Source organism: Mirounga leonina, unplaced genomic scaffold (genome assembly GCF_011800145.1).
Source record: "Mirounga leonina isolate KUSES-001 unplaced genomic scaffold, KU_Mleo_1.0 Mir_150, whole genome shotgun sequence".
Lineage (NCBI taxonomy): Eukaryota > Metazoa > Chordata > Mammalia > Carnivora > Phocidae > Mirounga > Mirounga leonina.
In genome coordinates this window covers 13,440,529-13,463,955 of record NW_023270374.1, presented here as the reverse complement: position 1 = coordinate 13,463,955, position 23,427 = coordinate 13,440,529, and the positions used below count along the sequence as shown (strand labels likewise).

Sequence of the window (23,427 nt, the reverse complement as noted above, 5' to 3'; positions counted from 1 at the left end):
ATAGAATATAGCTATCCAAAGAAATGTATAAGAATATTCATTGCAGTTGTATTCTTAAGAGCCACAAATATCTATCAACCAATGAATACAGAAACAAATCGTGGTATAGTCCTACAATGGGATGCTGCTCGACAAAGGAACATCCTACTAATACTACTGATAACATACTGCTACATGGATGAACATCGAAAACATTGTTCTGAGCAAACAAAGCCAGACCAAAAAGACTGTATCCTGTATCATTTCATTTATATGACACTCTAAAAAGTGCAAACTCATCTGACAGTTGGAAAGTAGATCAGTGGTGTCCTGTGATGGGTGGGACATTAAAGCAAAGGGCATGAGGGAATTTGTTGAAGTGATGAGTGTATCTGCACCTTGTTCTGAATCTTGATGGGCAGAGGGTACCATGGGTGTACATACTTGTCAAAGTTCTTTGATACATATACTTAAACATCTGTGTATTGTATGTAAATTACACCTTAATAAAATAAGAGTACTGGAAGGAAAACAAACCAGTCTGGACGATGAATGTCCATCCTTGGAAGACTCAGCTGACAGCCTGGTTTCCTAAGGCACAGGCCCCCACAGATGCTTACAGCCCCTTGCAGTTTCCTTGGCTGGCCCCCTCTGGTACATGGGAGGGTTCAGACACCTTTGAAGACCTATATGGCCTCACTGCTCTCTGAATGAAGCCAGAAGTCTTTGCATACTTGCAAATTTCAAACAGCGTCTTGACTTTCCTCATGTTTACTTCCTGGAGTCCCAGACCTGAGAAATGACTGTGAAACCCACACAAAGACAATTTCCTTCATTGCTGATCTGGTACTGGTTTGGACTACACTTGGGGATTCCTCGGAGGCCTGGGAGGAGTTGAAAGGGGCATGCCATTACAAGATGGTACATACCAGAAGTTACATATTGTCAGCGGGAGCTCTCCCTCTGTGATTCTGATAAGCCCCTTCCTTGGTAGCAACTCCCTCGCAGAAGAAGTGCGCTGGGCAGAGGAGCAGAGCAGAAGTAAATGTCAAGAACCAGTCTTCAGAAGGGAAATACCTCTGACAATTTCCATGCAGTCGTCCAGGCTGACTAACCCTCCAATATGCCTAATGAATTTAGAGACATAGCACTTTGATTTACATAATAATATTTTTAAAAACATGATTGCTTTGGGGAATTGTCTTCCTTTTTTTTCCTTCCTCGAACTGAACTGTGAGTTACAAATACCCTCCCAGAGAGCCTCAGAGGAGACAAATTTGGCAGAGGAGAGAGAACATAGAACAATCCATGCCTTGCAAATGCCAAGAGGAAGGCATTTAGCTAGCAAGTCAATCCTTAACAGCGGCATTGGAGGTTAGGGCAAGGATCTTAAAAACCACTTTGTGTAGAGGTAAAATGCATTCCCCTCTCCTGGAAAACAATGCTGCCACGTGTGGGTTTATCTTGCCTCCTGGAGGCCCTCTAGTCCTTCAGAAAGCAGAGCTGCGAGGGGACAGAATGCTTCACGGTGGTGGCTGTGTGGCTGCCAAGAGGGCAGCATGCGTGCAGCTCTGCAGAGAGGCAGGATGCCAGAGCCCAGGAGCAGTGACAGCCTTCCTCAGTGCACCTGTTCTTCTTCTCCTTGCATTGGGAATGTGCCACTTTCCCCCACCTCATGCTGCTTTCCCCTGTGTGGCTCCATTTTGTCTTTCCCAATGGCAGATGCCCGCTGCCTTCCTCCCAGCACTCACAGGGCACTGGGGGTGGGGATGGCCTTGTCAGGCTCATCCCTCACTCCAGCTCATTCCTGCATCCCAGCTATCAGTCTGCAGCAGGTGCTGTGACATTATGACAAACCCTCAGTGACTGGATGCCTCACACGCTGTGTCTCAGTGTTGCTGACATCTCATCAATCATGACCTTGATTATGCCACTCTGGGTCTCCGGGCTCAACTTTGGGCTCCAAGCAGAATTTATTGCAGCTGAACATGCTTCTTTCCAACGTGGGCATGGCCATCTTATTTACAATAGCATAATCCAGCTAGAAGATCACACTTGCCCATGCCAATTGCCCAACCTTTGGCTTGTCAATATCACAGTTAGGTGTGCATCAGGCACAAGAGCCTGCTGGGGAATTCTGCTTTCCCCCATCCTCCCACCATTTGCTGCAAGTGAAGGATGCACTTCGTTGTCCCTCAGAGTGCTGTATTTGAGGGAAAGCCATGACTGCCAGTGTATGATTACTGATAACAATAGATCCTCTCATGGAAAGGGAAGCAAAACTCTACTCTAGTAATGATTAAAAGCTTGGTTCTAACTAGCTGCCTACATGCATGAGGTTATTTACCAGTTAGCATTTGTTGAGCTGGTAGTCTGTGACCAGCCACGTGTGTGAGACTATTTGAGGGTGAACAGATAATAAAAATATGATTGTGGCCCAGAAGAACCTCAAAATCTAGCTAGGGAGATAACTATGCAAACATTTATGTAGCAATGTATTGACCCCAATTCTTTGCCTGGTAATGAAGGCATTCTAGAACCTAACCAGAGTAGACAGGTCCCTCACATGGTTTCCCAGTTAGTTCACTCCCTTTCCCTGGAATGGTCCTTGTCTTTTCTTCCTTTAGACTTAGGCTAATGTCATTGTCCTCATCTGGGGCCCCACTCCCCACATATTTCACTAAGTCAGAGATGAGCAAGCTTTTTCTGTACAAAGCCAGATTGTAAATATTTTAGGTTTTGTGGACCAAGAAGCACAACTATTCTTGCTGAAGGGTTAAGAGTCTTGTTTACATTTACACTTAAGATTGTAAAAATCATTATTAGCTCATGGACCATGCAGAAATAGGTGGCGGGCTGGGTTTGGCCTGAGGGCTGTAGTTTGCTGACCCCAATCTAAATCCTATTTGTCTTTTAAGACCTAGTTCAAACTCCAGTTGCTGTGTGAAATATATTTGACACTCCGAATCCAAAATTCTCCTCTCTCTTAGGAATGTCTAACTTATGCAATTTGTAGAGCAGGCATTCTTACATTTATGAATGCCTCTATCTGGCAGTAGAGTTGGAGGAGAAAATAGAAATTTTAAAAGCAAACAGAATAATGCTCAAATTCTGATTTCTCAACTTACACTTGAGTGGCACTGTGAAAACGACTTAAATTCTCTGAGAACATGATCAAAAGGAAATACATCAAAATATGTTTATATCTATATAAGAGGTAGTATTTTTTTTCATGTCCTTACCTAGGTTTTCTAAAATTATTCACATCAAACATGTACCCCTTTTATAACACAAATATGCTGACTACCTAATCCACAAGGTTATTTGTACTAAATAAAATATGTCTGAAATGTAAAGGCTCAGTAAATATTTTCTTTCATCTCTTCATGAATTCTTACTATATTCTCATAAAGGGTGCATGTCTTATGTTCAAAACTAAATTGCATTTTTTTTGAGCACAAAGATACTACCTCATACTTTAAGCCATTCATAACACTTAATTGAGACCTTGTATTAGGCTGGTGGTCAGAATTATTTGCTATTAATTTAAAAGGTACCTAAAACTCCAGTACACTAAAGCTTTTCAAAAGAATTTTCTCTATTCCTTTCTATTTGTCTACTCTTCAGTCTAATTCAGTCTGTCTTCTCTCACCCTCACTTCATCAACCTCCATGTCTCTACAACCACTGAATGTATTTCAGGGCCCATTTCATTTGTACAGTCCATAGAAGGTACAACAGTGAGAGTGAACTGTAATGTAAACTATGGACTTTGTGTGATAATGATGTGTCAGTGTAGGTTCATCGATTTTAACAAAAGTACCACTGGGACACAGGGTGCCAATAATGGGCACTGGATTCAGTGCTTTTTGATACCTCGATTGCTTTGAATTCCACAATATCAGGCTTTCCTGGGTTTCCTCCTTACTCTCTTATCCCTCCATTTCTATCTCATTCATAGGATCCTTGTCATTAGGAGACCATTAACCATGGGCATTTCTGAAAACATAGTCCTTGCTATTATCTCCCTATGCCCCTGGTTTAAAATAACATGTATACATAGATGTGTCACAAAATTTAACCTCTCTCGAAGATCTCCAAGGTCTAGCTCAGTTATCTCACTCAGAGTCTCCTCAAAGTCAATATGACTCATGCTAAATCCATGGCCCAGGCTAATAACCCAGGCCTGCCTCTTAAAGCTGGTCTTCCCTCTGAGTTTTCTATCTCAAGGAAAAGTGTCACCATTCTTCCTGTCAAAGAAGCCAGAAACCTGGGAATTATTCTGAACACTTACCTACTTCTCATCTCAATAGCTAATTCATTACCAAGCTCTGTACATTTTATCTTTTATAAATCTTGAATAATTCTCTCTCTCTTTTTTATGGTCAATGCCATCATTGTAGACCAACTAGAGTCATCTGATACCTAGATGTTATGCCACATTACCTCTGCTTCTCTGCTCTTCCCCATCTGTCCCTACATCACAGAGCAATGTTCTTACATCCCAAATCCAAATGTGAGATCACATGATCTCCTCACTTAAAAACTCCTATTTATCCTTCATATCAATGTAAGTGTCCATTCCTGAGAGAAAGCATCTGTTAACTCCATCTTCTAGAGCTTAACCTCAAAATGATTATTTCTCCTTTGGAGCTCTTGTTTCAGCATATAATTAACCACTCAGTAGGATTATTATCTGATAGTTTATCTCCCGCCCTTTCTAGACTACAGAATGTTTGAGAGCATGTAATGCTTCTAGGTTTGCTGATTACTGAAGCTCAAACATATGACTTGGAAAATAACAGTGCCTGGAAAATAACAGGCACTCAATTAATATTTGTACATTAGTAAATGGATGGACACAACAGAAAGGATGATGGAAAGAACTTGGCTAATAAATCTTTCTGGATTACCTGAAGATTCAACCATTAAGCAGTGTTAAGTTAAAGTATGAATGGTTTTATTTAAATAAATGGAGTATTTGGGAAGTTCTAACCTTCACCATCCATTCACATGGAGTTCAAACGCTTTTTTCCAGATTATGTCACCCATCACTTTATGCCATCAGTCCTTTTTGATGGCAGATACAGATACCCATTTAGAAGAACTTCCCAAGAGAATTGCCCTTTGCTGTTGCAAGTGACTGACTGTGGCCCACTGGAGGGATAAGTATAACAGCATTGCTATCTTAAATCTCAGTGCAAAAAACTCTAGTGTCTCCAGCGACAGAGATGAAAGGCACAGGCTGGGCAAAAATATTTATGAAAGACACATCTAATAAAGGACTGTTATCCAAAATATACAAAGTACTATGTTTTTTAAAGATTTTATTCTTAAGCAATCTCTACACCCAACATGGGACTTGAACTCAACCCGGAGATCAATAATTGCATGCTCCACTGACTGAGCCAGCCAGGCACCCCTAAAAATATACAAAGTATTCTTTAAAAAAATTAAAAAATGGGCAGGGGGGAGGAGCAAGATGGTGGAGAAGTAGGAGACCTGGATTTCATCTGGTCCCAGGAATTCAGCTGGTTAGGGATCAAACCATTCTGAACACCTACAAACTCAACAGGAGATGGAAGAAAGGAATAGCAGCAACTCTGAACAAAAAAGTGACCACTTTCTGGAAGGTAGGACATGTGGAGAAGTGAATCCAAGGCGATATTTGGGAAGATAGCGGGGGAGGGGGCCTCTGTCAGCCGCTACTGGCAAGTGATAGAGCAGCGAAACACAAAATCGGGACTTTTAGAAGTCGGCTCCGCTGAGGGACGTTGCTCCAGTGGTTAAGCGGGGGTGGAACCCTCGTGGGACAGTGTGGTCTCAGGACCCTCAGGGTCACAGAAAGACCGGAGGTGCCTCAGTGTGGCAGAGCTCCCAGGTATCAGAGCAGGGAAGCTGGCTGCAGAGATGGAGCCGAGGAATGGGCTCTCAGCTCGGGGTTGTCATAAACTGTGATCCGGGGCACAGTCGGGCCACTGCTCCTCCAGCAGGGACCCAACAAGCAGCAGATCCAGGGAGACTTCCCTCCCTCCCCCAGGAGGAGTGGCAAGGGAGTGCACCGCAGGGATCTGCTAGGATTGGAGACTCCACACCGAGTCGGGTGCCAGAGATAGAAACGCTGGGTCACAGGCCGGGTGAGCATGGAGTGCGGCCGGAGACCGGGAAGATGGGAGTGATTGACTGCTTTTCTCTTGGGGCGCACCGAGGAGCGGGCCCCAAGTTCTCAGCTCCTGCAGGGCAGAGATTGGGAGGCCGCCATTTTCACTCATCCTCCAAAGCTATACGGAAAGCTTGCAGGGAACAAAAGTTCCCGAGAGCAAACCCCAGCAGATTACTTACCCTGGACCAGGCAAGGGCGGGGCTATTCCGCCTCTGGCAAAGACATTTGGGAACCATGGCAACAGGCCCCTCCCCCAGAAGATCAGCAAGAACAGCCAGCCAAGACCAAGTTTACCCATCAATGAGAATGGCAGAACTCCAGCGCTAGGAGAATACTGCACATAGAATCCATGGCTTTTTTACCATGATTCTGTGGTCTTTCAAAGTTAATTTTTTTTAACTGTCTTTTTTTCTTTTTGAATTTTTCTTTTGCCCTTTTTCAGCCAACATCTTATCAATCCTTCTTTAAAAAACATTTTTATTTTGCATTTTTAGAGTCATATTCTATCCCTTCATAGTAGTTACCCATATTTTTGGCATATATATATAAGTTCTTCTCTCTTTAAAATTTTGAGATAGTTTCTTCTAACAGATCAAAATATACCCTAAATCTCTAGTGTATGGCATTGTTCTAGTCTCCTGCCTAATCACATTCTCTCCCCTTTTTTTCTTTTTTTAAATCCTCTTCTTTCTTTTTTCAAACAACTTCTTATCAATTCCTTTTATAAAAATTTTTATAATGTTCATCTTTACAGTCATATTCCATCCCTTCACCATATCAACCCTTATATTTGTACATATATAAGTTTTTCTTTCTTTAAAATTTGGGAGGCACTTTCTTCTAACAGACCAAAATACACCCCAAATCTAGTCTGTGGCACTGATCTGTGCACCAGCCTGATCATATTTGATCATATTCTGTTTTGTTGTTGTTGTTGTTCTGTTTTTGTTTTTATCTTTTTCTTTTCTTTTTTTTTCTTTCCCTTTCTTTTCCCCTGGCTTCAGGTCTTTTCTGATTTGTTTAGAATATATTTTCTGGGGACGTTCCTACCCTGTTAGCATTTTGTTCTCTCATTCATTTATTCTCCTCTGGACAAAATAACAAGATGGAAAAAAATCACCTCAACAAAAAGAACAAGAGGCAGTACCAACTGCCAGGGAACTACTCAATACGGACATTAGTACGATGTCAGACCTAGAGTTCAGAATCATGATTTTAAAGATACTAGCTGGGCTTGAAAAAAATATGGAAGTTATTAGAGAAACCCTTCCTGGAGAAATGAAAGAACTAAAATCTAACTAAGTTGAAATTAAAAAGGCTATTAATGAGGTGCAATCAAAAATGGGGGTGCTAACTGCTAGGATAAATGAGGCAGAAGAGAGAATCAGTGATATAGAAAACCAAATGATGGAAAATAAAGAAGCTGAGAAAAAGAGAGATAAACAACTACTGGATCACGAGGGCAGAATTCGAGAGATAAGCGATACCATAAGACGAAACAAAATTAGAATAATTGGGATCCCAGAAAAAGAAGAAAAAGAGAGAGTGGCAGAAGGTATATTGGAGCAAATTATAGCAGAGAACTTCCCTAATTTGGGGAAGGAAACAGGCATGAAAATCCAGGAAGCACAGAGAAGCCCTCTCAAAATCAATAAAAATAGGTCAACAACATGACATCTAATAGTAAAACTTATGAGCCTCAGAGACAAAGAGAAAATCCTGAAAGCAGCTCAGGAGAAGAGATCTGTAACATACAATGGTAGAAACATTAGATTGGCAACAGACCTATCCACAGAGACCTGGCAGGCCAGAAAGGACTGGCAGGATATATTCAGAGCACTAAACGAGAAAAATATGCAGCCAAGAATACTCTATCCAGCTAGGCTGTCATTGAAAATTGAAGGAGAGATAAAAAGCTTCCAGGACAAACAAAAACTAAAGGAATTTGCAAACACAAAACCAGCCCTACAAGCAATAATGAAAGGGGTCCTCTAAGCAAAGAGAGATCCTAACGGCAACATAGACCAGAAAGGAACACAGACAATATGCAGTAACAGTCACCTTACAGGCAATGCAATGGCTAAATTCCTATCTTTCAATAGTTACCCTGAATGTAAATGGGCTCAATGCCCCAATCAAAAGACACAGGCTATCAGATTGGATTAAAAAACAAGACCCATCTATATGCTGTCTGCAAGAGACTCATTTTAGACCCAAAGACACCACCAGATTGAAAGTGAGGGGGTGGAAAACCATTTACCATGCTAATGGACACCAAAAGAAAGCTGGGGTGGCAATCCTTATATCAGACAAATTAGATTTTAAACCAAAGACTGTAATAAGAGATGAGGAAGGACACTACATCCTACTTAAAGGGTCTATCCAACCAGAAGATCTAATAATTGTAAATATCTATGCCCCTAACATGGGAGCAGCCAATTAGATAAGCCAATTAATAACAAAAGCAAAGAAACACATCGACAACAATACAATAATAGTGGGGGACTTTAACACCCCCCTCACTGAAATGGACAGATCATCTAAGCAAAAGATCAACAAGGAAATAAAGACTTTAAATGACACACTGGACCAAATGGACTCCACAGACATATTCAGAACATTCCATCCCAAAGCAAAGGAATACACATTCTTTTCTAGTGCCCATGAAACATTCTCCAGAATAGATCACATCCTAGGTCACAAATCAGGTATCAACCAGTACCAAAAGATTGGGATCATTCCCTGCGTATTTTCAGACCACAATGCTTTAAACTAGAACTCAGTCACAAGAGGAAAGTTAGAACGAACTCAAATATGTGGAGGCTAAAGAGCATCCTACTAAAAAATGAATGGGTCAACCAGGAAATTAAAGAAGAATTTTAAAAAATTCATGGAAAACAATGAAAATGAAAACACAACTGTTCAAAATCTTTGGGATTCAGCAAAGGCAGTCCTAAGAGGAAAGTATATAGCAATACAAGCCTTTCTCAAGAAACAAGAAAGGTCTCAAATATACAACCTAACCCTCCACCTAAAGCAGCTGGAGAAAGAACAGCAAATAAAGCCTAAACCCAGCAGGAGAAGAGAAATCCTAAAGATCAGAGCAGAAATCAATGAAATAGAAACCAAAAGAACAGCAGAAACCAAAAGATCAATGAAACTAGGAGCTGGTTCTTTGAAAGAATTAACAAGATTGATAAACCCCTGGCCAGACTTATCAAAAAGAAAAGAGATATGACCCAAATCAACAAAATCATGAATGAAAGAGGAGAGACCACAACCAACACTAAAGAAATACAACCAATTATAAGAACATATTATGAGCAACTCTATGCCAGCAAATTAGATAACCTGGAAGAAATGGATGCATTCCTAGAGATGTATCAACTACCAAAACTGAACCAGGAAGAAATAGAAAACATGAACAGACCTATAAACACTAAGGAAATTGAAGCAGTCATCAGAAATCTTCCAATAAACAAAAGCCCAGGGCCAGATGGCTTCCCAGGGGAATTCTACCAAACATTTAAAGAAGAATCAACACCTATTCTTCTGAAACTGTTCCAAAAAATAAAAATGGAAGGAAAACTTCCAAACTCATTTTATGAGGCCACCATTACCTTGATCCCAAAACCAGACAAAGACTCCATCAAAAAGGAGAATTACAGACCAATATCCTTGATGAACATGGATGCAAAAATTCTCACCAAAATACGAGCCAATAGGATCCAACAGTACATTAAAAGGATTACTCACCACGACCAAGTGGGATTTATCCCTGGGCTGCAAGGTTGGTTCAACATCTGCAAATCAATCAACCTGATGCAATACATTAACAAAAGAAAGAACAAGAATCATATGATCCTCTCAATAGATGCAGAAAAAGCATTTGACAAAGTACAGCATCCTTTCTTGATCAAAACTCTTCAGAGTATAGGGATAGAGGGTACATACCTCAATATCTTAAAAGCCATCTATGAAAAACCTACAGCAAATATCATTCTCACTGGGGAAAAACTGAGAGCTTTTCCCCTAAGGTCAGTAATGTGGCAGGAATGTCCACTATCACCACTGCTATTCAACATAGTATTGGAAGTCCTAGCCACAGCAATCAGACAACAAAAAGAAATCAAAGGCATCCAAATCGGCAAAGAAATCAAACTCTCACTCTTTGCAGATGATATGATACTTTATGTGGAAAACCCAAAAGACCCCACCCCAAAACTGCTAGAACTCATACAGGAATTCAGTCAAGGGGCAGGATAGAAAATCAATGCACAGAAATCAGTGGCATTCCTATATACAAACAACAAGACAGTAGAAAGAGAAATTAAGGAGTTGATCCCATTTACAATTGGACCCAAAACCGTAAGATACCTAGGAATAAATGTAACCAAAGAGGCATAGGATCTGTACTCAGAAAACTATAAAATACTCATGAAAGAAATGAGGGAGACACAAAGAAATGGAAAAACATTCCATGCTCATGGATTGGAAGAACAAATATTGTGAAGATGTCAATGCTACCTAGAGCAATCTACACATTCAATGCAATCCCCATCAAAATACCATCCACTTTTTTCAAAGAAATGCAACAAATAATCCTAAAAATTGTATGGAACCAGAAAAGACCCCGAATAGCCAGAGGAATGTTGAAAAAGAAAAGCAAAGCCGGCAGCATCACAAGTGCTGACTTCCAGCTCTATTACAAAGCTGTCATCATCAAGACAATATGGTACTGGCACAAAAACAGACACATAGATCAATGGAACAGAATAGAGAGCCCAGAAATGGACCCTCAACTCTATGGTCAACTCATCTTTGACAAAGCAGGAAAGAATGTCCAATGGAACAAAGACAGTCTCTTCAAGAAATGGTGTTGGGAAAATTGGATAGCCACATGCAGAAGAAGGAAACTGGACCATTTCCTTACACCACACACAAAAATAGACTCCAAATGGTTGAAAGACTTCAATGTGAGACAGGAGTCCCTCAAAATCCTAAAGGAGAACACAGGCAGCAACCTCTTCAACCTCAGCCACAGCAACTTCTTCCTGGAAACATCGCCAAAGGCAAGGGAAGCAAGGGCAAAAATGAACTATTGGGACTTCATCAAGATAAAAAGCTTTTGCACAGCAAAAGAAACAGTCAACAAAACCAAAAGACAACCGACAGAATGGGAGAAGATATTTGCAAATGACATATCAGATAAAGGGCTAGTATCCAAAATCTATAAAGAACTTCTTAAGCTCCACACCCAAAGAACAAATGATCCAATCAAGAAATGGGCAGAAGACATGAACAGACATCTTTCCAAAGAAGACATCCAAATGGCCAACAGACACATGAAAAATTGCCCAACATCACTCAGCATCAGGGTAATCCAAATCAAAACCTCAATGAGATACCACCTCAGACCAGTCAGAATGGCTAAAATTAACAAGTCAGGAAATGACAGATGTTGGCGGGGATGTGGAGAAAGGGGAACCCTCCTCCACTGTTGGTGGGAATGCAAACTGGTGCAACCACTCTGGAAAACAGTATGGAGGTTCCTCAAAAAGTTGAAAATTAGAGCTACCCTACGACCCAGCAATTGCACTACTGGGTATTTACCCCAAAGATACAAATGTAGGGATCCGAAGGGGTATGTGCACCCCGATGTTTATAGCAGCAATGTCCACAACAGCCAAACTGTGGAAAGAGCCAAGATGTCCATTGACAGATGAATGGATAAAGAAGAAGTGGTATATATATACTATGGAATATTATGCAGCCATCAAAAGGAATGAGATCTTGCCATTTGCAACGACGTGGATGGAACTGGAGGGTGTTATGCTGAGTGAAATAAGTCAATCAGAGAAAGACATGTGTCATATGACCTCACTGATATGAGGAATTCTTAATCTCAGGAAACAAACTGAGGCTTGCTGGAAGGGGGAGGTGGGAGGGATGGGGTGACTGGGTGATAGACATTGGGGAGGGTATGTGCTATGGTGCATGCTGTGAATTGTGTAAGACTATTGAATCACAGATCTGTACCTCTGAAACAAATAATGCAATATATGTTAAGAAAAAAAAAAAAAAGAAGAAGATAGCAGGAGGGGAAGAATGAAGGGGGGGAAATCGGAGGGGTAGAGAAACCATGAGAGACGATGGACTCTGAAAAACAAACTGAGGGTTCTATAGGGGAGGGGGGTGGCAGGATGGGTTAGCCTGGTGATGCGTATTAAAGAGGGCACGTTCTGCATGGAACACTGGGTGTTATGCACAAACAATTAATCATGGAGCATTATATCAAAAGCAAATGATGTAATGTATGGTGATTAACGTAACAATAAAAATTTTTTTTAAATGGGCAAAAGACCTGAACAGGCAGTTCACCAAAGAAGATATACAGATGAGAAGTATATGAAAAGACATTCATCATATGTCATTAGTGGATTACAAATTAAAACCATAATGAGGGGCACTTGGGTGTCACAGTCAGTTAAGCATCCAACTCTTGGTTTCAGCTCAGGTCATGATCTCAGGGTCCTGGGATTGAGCCCCACGTCAGGCTCCACACTGAGTGTGGTGTCTACTTGAGATTCTTTCTCCCTTTCCCTTTGCCCCTCCCACTCATGTCATGTCTCTCTCTCTCAAATAAATAAATAAAATCTTAAAAATAAATAAATAAATAAAACCATAATGAGATACCACTACACATCTATTAGAATGGTGAAAATCCCAAAGGCTGACAATACCAAATGCTGGTAAGGATGTAGAGCAACAGGAACCCTCATTCATTGCTGGTGACAGTACAAAAATGGTACAGCCACTTTGGAAGACAGGTTAGTAGTTTCTTACAAAAATAAACTCTTACCATGTGATCATGCAATCACACTCCTTGATATTTACCCAAATGGCTTGAAAAGTTATGTTTACACAAAAACCTGCACATGGATATTTATAGCATCTTCATTCACAATTGCTCAAACTTGGAAGCAACCAAGATGTACTTCAGTAGGTGAATGGATAAACAAACTGTACAGCTAGGCAATGGAATATTATTCAGCACTAAAAAGAAATAAGCTATCAAGCCATTAAAAGATATGGAGAGAATCTAAATGCATATTACTAAGTAAAAGAAACCAATCTTAAAAGACTACCTAATATATTATTTCAACTATGTGGCATTCTGGAAAAGGCAAAACTGCAGAAACAGTGTAAAAAAAAAAAAAAGTGGTTGTCAAGGGTTCAGAGGGAGGGCGAGATGAATAAGTAGATCACAGATGATTTCTAGGGCAGCAAATCTATTTTGTATGATACAATGGTGGATACCTGTCATTATATATTTGTCAAAATCCATAGAATGTACAACACTGAGAGTGAACTGTAATTTAATCTATGGACTTTGTGTGATAATGATATGTCAATGTAGGTTCATCAGTTTTAACAAAAGTACCACTGTGTTCCAGGATGCCAGTAGTGGGGGAGGTTCTACGTGTTTGAGGATAGGGATTATATGGGAACTCTCTGTACTCTCTGCTCAATTTTGCTGTGCACTAAAAGCTACTCTGAGAAATAAAGTCTATTAATTAAAAAAAAATTAGCGTCATTTATGCTGGGTGGAGTCAGGCCAAAGTTAAAATTCACATAAACCCACATCTTTTGCTTACTTTCTCCTGCCCTGTTCTACTTCTCCCTTTCCTTTCTTCTGAGATCATTTATTATGTCCTGAGATAATAAATCACTTGGGCAAAATTCCCCATCTCAGCCTCTGCTTCTAGGGAACCAAACTAAGGCAGAGGTGTAGGTGTGGCATGCATTACTACTGACATGTGCAGGCATTTTCTTCTACTTAAAAGACTGGGAAATAACAAAGTGATTCTTGATGTAGAAGAAAAATATTTAACAGAAGTCTCGAATATAGGTGCTGGTAGAAAAAAGGAGGTCTGGAGAGAGTAGAAAAGAAATTTCATCCACATTACCACCACAACACCTAGGAAGATGGAAATATGCCAAAGACAAGTTCTGCCTACTTTAAAGAGTTGTCTGGGCACCAGCTCCTAATTCTATAGGAAGGAAACAAAATGCTCTCAATCCCTTTCACTCGCTGTATTTGTTTCCTGCAGCTGATGTAACAAATGATCACAAACTAGGTGGCTTAAGATAACAGAAATTTATTCTCTCGTACTTCTGGAGACCTGAAGTTCAAAATCAAAGTGTTGACAAAGCCATAGTTCCTCTGAAGGCTCTAGAGAAGAATCCTTCCTGTCTCTTCCGCTTTGTGTGGCTCCTGGGAATCCTTGGCTTCCTTGGCTTGTGGCCACATCACTCTAATTTCAGCCTCTGACTTCATGTGACCTTCTCCACTGTGTCTGTCTTCTCCTCTGTGTGTCTTTTAAAGGACACATTTCACCAGATTTGGGGTTCATCCAGATAATACAGGATGATCTCAAGGTCCTTGATTTAATCACATCTGCAAAGATCCTTGTTTCAAACAAGGAAACATTCATACATTCCAAGGTAGACCTATCCTTGGTGTGGGGGGGCATCATTCTGTCTCCTACATTCACCAAATTTTTCCCTAATTCTATATAATATTTCTTATGTTTTTTATATCATATATTTCTTTATGTTTTTATGCCTAGATCTTTCAACTAAACAACCTATTCATTACCATAACAAATAAACATAAGGACAATAATACCCACTGTTAAATCTTGCCCTTTGTGACAACACAGATGAACCTTGAGGTCATTATCTTAAGTGAAGTAAGTCCGGCAGAGAAAGATAAATACAGTATGATCTCATTTATATGTGGAATCTAAAACAAAACACAAAGTAACCAAGCTCATAGACACAGAGAACAGATTGGTGGTTGCCAGAGGTGGGGGATAGGGATGGGAAAATGGGTGAAAGTGGTCAAAAGGCACAAACTTCCAGTTATAAATAAATAAGTCACGGGGACATAATGTATAGCATGGCGACTATAATTAGTAATACTATATTGCATATCTGAAAGTTGCTGAAAGATCTTAAAATTTCTCATCATAAGAAAAAAACCTTGTAATCATGTATGGATGTTAACTAGACTTCTTGTGGTGATCATTTCAGGATGCATACAAATATTGAATCATTTGTACACCTGAAGATAATATGTGTTATGTCAAATATACCTCAATAATAAAAAATACCCATTGTTTAATGCATTTTTCTTATGTCCCAGACATACTCTGTGAGATATTATCATTCCTATTTTACAGCTGAGGACACTGAGGCTGGAGTGAGCTTTAATTTTTCACCTTTACTATTGCAACCTTGGTATTTCCATTGTGCTTCTGTCCCCTGTAGGAGCTAGAATCAGAAGGCTCTCCAATAAGAAGGAATTCACTTTGATCCCTGGGTTACTATTTTGAGTACAAGGCAAAGAGTAATATTCTTAGGAGCACAGTAGATTTAGAAGAGTTTAGGTTGGCTTGGACGGACCCTCATTTGCAGTTTAGAGTGTCCTATTAGAAGGAACAAGTGTTCTGGGTCCTGCAGAAGTAGCTGGAGTCCTCACGATGTTCTCTTATTAGCTTCCTGAATTTGGGCAAGTTACAAATTTTTTCTAAGACTGATTCCTAACCCATTAAATTCACACGTTCCCACAGGGCTCACATGACTGTTTAAGAAATAATTGAGTTAAAAGCAGAATCACTTCATTGGACCCAGTACACATCAATACCCGTATTCTTCCTTATGTATTTGCAGGAAGAAGGCACCTGGAGAGCTTCACATTCTCCATCCATTAATGCTCAACAGAGATCTCCCACTCTCCTCAGTCCTGGCTTCCTTCTCCAACACACAGCTAATAAAGAAAACTGAGATCCTATGAGAACATAAATTTTCCCTTCTCATTTCAATTGTTGCTTCCCCTGCTTTTATAGAAGTCCTTTTCTTGAATTACACTCATTTCTAAAGGATCACGAGTCTACATCTACCTGAGTTACAGAGTAGAGGCTTTTCTTCCTTCTTACCACCCCCTACCATCACCACCAAATGGCTAAGATTTAATGTATGAACATCTTAAACAAGAGAGAGAACAAGTTCACTGTTTTGCAGAAAAAGAGTCATTCAGCAAATCAAGGTCACCATTAAGAGGCTTCAGTGGCCTTGCCAGCCTTACCCCTCCAAGTTTGGAGCCCAGACCAGCAGCCCCAGTAGCCCCTGGGGGCTTGAGAGGCACACGCATCGACAGCACACAGCAGAGCAGCTGAGTCAGAACCTCCACCATGCAGCCCATGAGTCTGCCCTTAACAAGCCCTCCGGGTGATTCTGACGCACACTAGAATTTTAGAAGCACTTTGGTACAGCGGTGGTTCCTAAACCCGAGCATGCATCAGATGCACCTGGAGGAGGTTGTTAAAACAGATTACGAGGCTCCACCCCCAGAGTCTGATTCACAGGTTTGGGAAGGGGCCAGAGAATCTGCATTTCTCACAAACTGCCAAGTGGTACTGGTGCCGCTGGTCAGAGAACATGATCTGAGGCTGCTGTACTATCATGCATCCAAAGGTAAATTCATTGGTTTCTTTTCTCTCTCTGAATATGAAATCTTGAATCGGGAGTACTGCCAAAAGGGAAAAAAAAATCCATGATTTGGAGGATTGTTTTGATACCTGAATCTCCCACTAGATGTAGGTTCTCCTATGCTGCTTTGATATGTGTTCAGAGCTGGTTCTTCCATTTCTGTAGAAAGGAAGCCACCAAACCTTTTCATGTGGCCCTCAAAATCTCTCAGACACATCTTTTGACTCCTTTGGCTGGTTATTTTTTCAAGCTGGTCCTTTCAGCTTTCAAATCCATTACATTTTTGTCTTCTTCACACTATCACCAGATACACCTTCCCTAAGCCACATTTTGGTTGCCTCTCTTCCCATTTGTAAAACTTTCAAGGACTCTTTAGTTCCCACCATATCACATCTAAACTCTTTCTTCTGGTTTTCAAGACCCTCTATTATCTAATTTCTCTTTAAAAACAGTCCTCTCGCTCACTCACTCTCTCACTCTCTGCTCTGCTCAAATTGGTCCTTTTACTGAGCCACACACAGGTAAGTTCATTTTTCATCCTTGCTACTGTCCTTCACTTGTAACGCTCTTCTTTTCTCATCTAAAGCCAACACATCCTTCAAGGCCCAGATTTAGTGCCATTTCCAGCCCAGGTTTGCATACCAGCCACCACTTCCTCCTGTCCACAGCACACATTGCAAGTCAAAAGGGTAACTCAAGCTGAGTTACCAGATACTACCTCTGAATCCTACTTAACACAGCACTCCAGGCCACTACTACCGATCACAGTGTGCACAGAAGATAAACCTTAGTATTCCATCCCTTTATGGTTTTTGTTATTCACATTATCCCAGAATCCACAATGTGGTATCTTTTCATTGTTATTCACTAAATTGTAAGCTCACTTAGGAGAGGGATAAGGCTTAAAATACTTCTCTACTCCTTCAGAACTTCACATAGTCCTGACTAGAGGGCAAGAGCTGAGGAATACATTTGTTTTCTAATTAAACAAAAAGTACTGTAACAGATAGGCAGTGATGCTTACACATGATTTGGCAGACTTCACTCAATGGAGAGCCACAGTTACCTGAATTCCTTATCTACCACCTCGAAGAATAATACTAGAAGTATTTGCTTAATTAATTCTTTAGGTTTCCAAGAATAAAACAAAGTTTATCCTCATCTCTTCAGTAGGGAGGGAAGCATAGAGATATGAAATTTATATCAGCTCAAAAACAAACCAGCACCAAATGAGGCTATAAACCAAGCATTGTGTCTAACGTAAGAACAATAAGATAATGGCAATTTTTGACAGTGGCACCATATAAACACCGAGCCTTATCTTGGTTTGAATCAACATTTACAGGAGCTAGTTTATTTTAATCTGAAATAAAATCTTGACCTTAACTCTGTTTTTTCCTCCTCATATCTTTGACATATGAAATACTGAGGGAGATGTGGAGGAGGCATAGAGGCTGTGATTAAATCTGTTTCTCAAATCCATTATCTTCTCGCTTTTCATGAGCTCTAATTTAAACATCTTATTTATAGGGTAATGTTCTTAAGAATTCGCTAGATGTATTTAAATGGGGAGAGTTAATTGGGACTGTTTTAGCAGAAGTCAGCCCCAGCTCCTCTCTGCTCCCGAAAAATAATGTAATTTCCTCCTTTTCGGTCTAATTTTCATGTTCATTGTTGCTGCTCTGAATATTGTGACCTAAGGCTGTATGAGTTTAATAATGTTTTTAGGTTTAATATTATCATTAATATTGGCAATCTTTACATCATAAATTTGGTATCTTCCTACAGAACTTCCCACAGTTCTTGACATAAAAATTAAATAAAGTCTAAAGCAAAGAACAGCTTAAAAATAGTATGCATTGGGAATTGAAAAAAAAAGTGAAAGATATACGCTATGTTTTAAATATATATTGAATGAGCTTAGAAAGTGAGCAGAAACTATTTTCCCACTGCACCAAGAGTTGCTTTACCCATCTACTCACTTCCCAGGTAATAAGTGCTTTGAATAATAAGTACAATTCTATTATTTGTAGCTAACTAGGAATAAATGGATGCCCAGTATATAGGGCCACATGCATAAAGTAATTCATACACCAATTTCTCTTGTTCTCCCCCAAATCATCTATCTTAGGTTGAGTTCTCTGGAAGCAAAGTTCTCTGAGACAAGGTAAGTTGTTTATTAAGGACCTGGCCTTGGAGAAACTGGTAAGAAATGGGAAAACAGGACAGAGAAGGGGACAAGACCATATAAGGGGGTGATTTCAGGTATCTGGGGGAGCTCCCACTGTAAATGACCCCTCTGAGTTAATCTCTCCTTCAAACAAAGGAGCTGGGCTTTCATATTCACCAGTCATTGGCTACTGGTGACCCCCAGGGACACAACCTCCCAGGCACTTCTGCTTCCCAGTATGTCTGGGCAGAACATCTCCGGTAGCCCAAGAGTAGATCTATGAAGAAGACTGCAGGTGCCAGGTATTTGCACAGATCATCTTGCTCATCTAATCAGCTGCAAGGGGCCCTCTTCGCTTCTCCTAAGGATGGGTTTTTGGGGAACAGCCTCCAGCTGTGCTCCTTCCATCCCATCAGAACCCAATAGGCAGTAGTGTGTCAGGAGCTCCCAGGACCACCACAACTATCCCCAGTAGTAACTCCCAAGCCTTTGCCAATACTCCCAGATGGAGGGACACTCCCTATCTTCTCTTCATCAGGTTCCCCTCTTTTCAATCCTGCTACTGCAACATAATGAGTCATAAGGACAACTCAAGTATCTTAAAACAATAACCAATTATTAGTGTAGGAGTCTATGGGTTAGCAAGCTGAACTGAACTCAGCTGGGGGATCTTCTGTTCTTGCTGTGTTCCTTCATGTATCTGAGGTCAGCTGCAGGTCAGGTAGGAGGCTTGCTAATCCTGGGTGTACCCTGTCTCATCCCTGGGGTCTCAGCTGGGACAACTGAAATGATTCATGTTTCCTCCACATGGAATATGTCCTCTCATCCTTCAACAGGCTATCCCAAGTTTATCACATGACCACAATAGGGACACCAATAGAACAAGTAGCAGTGTGTAAGTCCTCTTGAGGTCTAGGCTCAGAATAAGCCCACTGTCACTTCCTTCACATTCTATTAGTCAAAGCAAGTCACAGAACCAGGCCAGATTCAAGAGGTGGAAACAAGATGTATAGTCATATTCCAAAGGGCATGGGCACAGATATAAACAGTTGTGCATATTTATTGCAACACAACACAGCCTCTCAATGTGTAACCCTTTTACTCCCAGAAACATCAACATAATTCCAGGATAAGCCTAATCTTCCAAACCAAGGCCCATGGGGAGGTTTTCTTCATCTTGTCTCCCGATACACAAAGATGCTATACTCCAAGTGTTGTGATATCTTCTCTACTCTGGAGTGATGTTTCAGTCAAGGTTCTCCAGAGAAACAGAACCAAGAGAGTTTATAGAGATCTGTAGAAAGAGACTTATCATGAAGAATTGGCTCTTCTGAAAACACTCTCACAAACACACCCAGAAATCTTGTTTACCTGCTACCTGGGCATCCCTTAGCCCCATCAGGTACACGCATAAAACAAACCGTCACAGTCATGTAAAGTAGGGAGGGGGAGTTCCGTTCATATCTTCTTCTCCCTGGCAGCATAGACAAGAAAGAAATTACTCCCAATAGCTTATCCCTCTAGATACATTCAACAAGGCTTATTTTCTGTCCATTTTACATGTGTCTTGGGGGCTGGAGGGGTGGGTCATGCAACTTGTTTATCTCCATGTGACACCCAATGACTGAGAATCACAAAAGGGAGTGAAGAACATAATTCTATTTTTAGCTGCTGGCTGTGTTTTGTTCTTGTGCCAGGAGATCATTCCCAGGGTTTCTCACTTATGAACTGATAATGATAAAGGTTCATTATGTGCCCTCATAGCCACGGGTCCATTCTAAATAAGATAATTCATAACTGAAGGCTGTCCACAGGGTGTAAAGCTGAAGAAAAATCTGTACAAGCTTCAAAGGATCAAATGTACCCAAAGAATTTCTTCACAAAGTATAAAATACATTACACATTTTATTAGTTCTAAGATGCTCATTTTTCATATTTTAACATCTCTGAAATTGGGATGCATCTTAAAATTGACGGTCTTTTAAAATTATTTGGCAGCATTTTCTTAATGGCCTATAAAAAAGTGGTGAAACTTACAATTGATGTCTTAGATTCAATGATATATGATAGCAGAAGAATTATCTGTTTCCTCATATAAAACACTGGCCTGCAAAACACATGTGAACCTGTTAAAATGGTAACAGGCAAGGCTTTTGAATATGAAAGCTCAATAATTTAATAGGCTTCACATTTTACCTGATGAGTAAATTAAACTCCAGGTTCAGCCAAGTTGAGTACATGGGTGGGATGGGATAACCAAGTTAGCATCAGAGAAATCCTCCAGGATCTCTGCAAAATACTCTGGACTTAAAGAGGGGAAGACTGTCTGGCTTTATAATCAGCTTAAATTTTAAATTAGCTGTACCATGTAAAGGAGCGTTACTGGGTCACCAACAAAAAGTAGTCTTAGATGCATAAAATTATGGCAATTCTCTTGGCTTTTAGATCTGAGAAAAGGCAATTTCACAGGAATCAACGGAGATCTGGCATTTTCAACCCTCTGGGTTCATGCCTCAGATATTCTGTTTGAAAATATTTTCCCTCATTACCATGACTGATTCCCAGTCGACAGCTCACCCAAATGTGAGCTCACCTATTCAGGTAAAAATGTATATATTATAAAATGAAGGGTATTTAAAAATCTCTTTTCAGCAGTTTCCCACATCTTGCCTGTTTTCCCCAGTATATATGTGTTATCTTGATAATCAGAAAATGTGTTTAAATGAAGGAAAGGGGAGCAGGATTTGAAGATGAGAAATCAAGCTCCAGAACACATGCTACCTATACTGTGGTGAATAAACAGGAAATGAACACGACTAAACATGGTCAGAGCCTCAAGAAGTCATTCTACTTTTTCACCTCTTATAAAGAGGTGTACTGTCCAATGTTCCCTCTCTAAACCTCAATGTCCTTATTTGTAATATGCGAATACCAGTATTGATAACTGGCCCCTTGTGAGGATCAAATGAAATAATGAATATAAATATGCTTGTAAACTCCCAAGATGTGTAAATATATTATTAGTAATACCATCCTCTTTTTTCCCTCAGGACTTGGGTAAGACAACAGGTAGTGGCTATCTGCCCAGAACTTGTTCCCCAATGCTATCTCTTATTCTGGCACTAAAGTACTGAACTATTTTCTCTTGTATCTCAGAACAAACTTCAGTAGCCACAGTTCTCACTGTGTCATCAGCGTCTTACCCAGGATCCCACAGCCAAGACAGAAAATGCAAGGCATGTGTGTCACAGCTTCCTCCCTTCCTTGTCCATAGCAGACATTGATAATCAAGCTCAGATCTCATACCAACCTAGCTGAGCCTCAAATGCCTCTGAATCCTTCTTAGCAAGTGATCTAAGCAGCCACTCACTATTAACAATCAAATAGAATGAATAGCTGAGATTAAATCTATCTGCCATTTCCGTTGTAAAGCAGTCAAAAATGCCATTACAAGCAGAAATTAGAATTAAAGTAGGGAAACTCTTGAAATGTAAAGTTGATAATAGAAGTTCAACTACTTCAGTTCTGACACAAAATTTGTACCTCCATTTCCTTAGAGTTTTTTGTTTTTTTTTAAATTCCAGTGTCATTAAGATGCCGTGTTATATTAGTTTCAGGTGTAAAATATAGTGATTCAACAATTCAACAATTCTATAACAATTCAACAATTCTATACATTACTCAGTCTTATCATCATGATAACTATACTCTTAATCCCCTTCACATATTTCACCCATTCCCTCCCCCACTCACCTTCCTTTTAGTAACCATCTATTTGTCCTCTGTAGTTAAGAGTCTCTTGGTTTGTCTCTTTTTGTTCACCTTTGCTCATTTATTTTGTTTCTTAAATTCTACATATGAGTGAAATTATATGGTATTTATCTTTCTCTGACTTACTTATTTCACTTAGCATTATACTCTCTAGATCCATCAATGTTGTTGCAAATGGCAAGATTTCATTCTCTTTCATGGCTGAGTAATATTCCACTATATAAATCATGGAAGTTGTGAGTAGATAGATAGATAGATAGATAGATAGATAGATAGATAGATATCTCCATCTATCCACAGAGACTTGGGCTGCATCCATAGTTTGACTATTATAAATAATGCTGCAATAAACATAGGGATGTATATATCCTTTTGAATTAGTATTCTCATACCCTTTGAGTTTTCAACAAATGGTGCTGGGGAAACTGGACAGCTGCATGCAAAAGAATGAAACTGGACCACTTTCCTACACCAAACACAAAAATAAACTCAAAATGGATTAAGGACCTAAATATGAGAACTGGAGCCATAAAAATTCCAGAAAAGAGCACAGCCATTTCCTTATAGTTCTAATAAGAATTAGATTCTGATCTCTAGCAAAATCAATTTTGATTTTAGCCAACAGATTCCTTTTCTAACTTCTAACATCTTCCAAATTAGTATGAGTTTCTGCCTTTCGTCTTACCCACCTGAATTTCAGCCAACCCTAAATCTTTCTCTCAACCCATTTAAGCCATACTATGACATCTTCAAATTCTATACCCCCTTCAAAGCTTTTTTTTTTTTTT

At 40.0% G+C, this 23,427-nt stretch overlaps 1 long non-coding RNA gene across 1 annotated transcript in view; it reads right to left on the bottom strand.

The window, feature by feature from the left end:
• The window catches only part of LOC118011234, a 35,472-nt gene extending 14,895 nt beyond the window's left edge, over positions 1-20,577 (bottom strand). The window contains exon 1 of the long non-coding RNA XR_004679430.1: positions 20,240-20,577. This is a non-coding gene — a long non-coding RNA (uncharacterized LOC118011234). The remainder of the gene's footprint in view (positions 1-20,239) is intronic.
• Between the last annotated feature and the right edge of the window lie 2,850 nt (positions 20,578-23,427).